We start from the raw sequence: 703 nt of genomic DNA on the forward strand, positions 1-703 counted from the left end.
AAAATGACACCTCCCCTTCTATTAATTGGATTTTCCTAGTAATGTTACGGGTTTAAAAATCCCTTAACCGTTTTTTATGCTAGTTATAAGGGGAAACTCTTTTAAGTCTTCCGAGCAAAATTTCCCTTTTCTTTCATATAAAAAATGGATATTGGTAGATATTCGGGCGGTGATAGTGGAGGCTCTGTCTGCAAAGGGAATGGCGCTAATTGTAGTCTTTTTGTGGCCGTTGCTTGTATGTATTTATGCATTTATGCAATTGCGCACCTCGGGCCCATATTTTTATAGAAAGCCCGGGAAAAATTCGGATGTATCCCTATACGTATTTTTTTCTAAAATAAGAGTTTTTAGATTTGTGTACGAAATAGGCATTTTAGATATAAATAGGAAAGACATATCCCAGCATGTTATACATTTTATCCCTGATTTTCCATACAATTAAACCTTTATAGAGTACATATATAGTTTTTAATATTTCAGTAAAAACGTCCGATTTTTTTAAATTTGTAAAATTTACCCCAAAATCGCTGCTGTTCACCCCTGCCTTGTAAAACACTAATATAGACATGTGCAACCCTCTGCACACATGGGGCTTACAGACCTGTAAGAGAGGGGTCCTTGTACACAGGGATTCCCCGATGGCCGGGATAGAGCAGCGGGCCAAAGGGTGAAGGGAAGGTACGATTAGGATAAAGGCTGATAA

Source organism: Penaeus monodon, chromosome 33 (assembly GCF_015228065.2).
Source record: "Penaeus monodon isolate SGIC_2016 chromosome 33, NSTDA_Pmon_1, whole genome shotgun sequence".
Lineage (NCBI taxonomy): Eukaryota > Metazoa > Arthropoda > Malacostraca > Decapoda > Penaeidae > Penaeus > Penaeus monodon.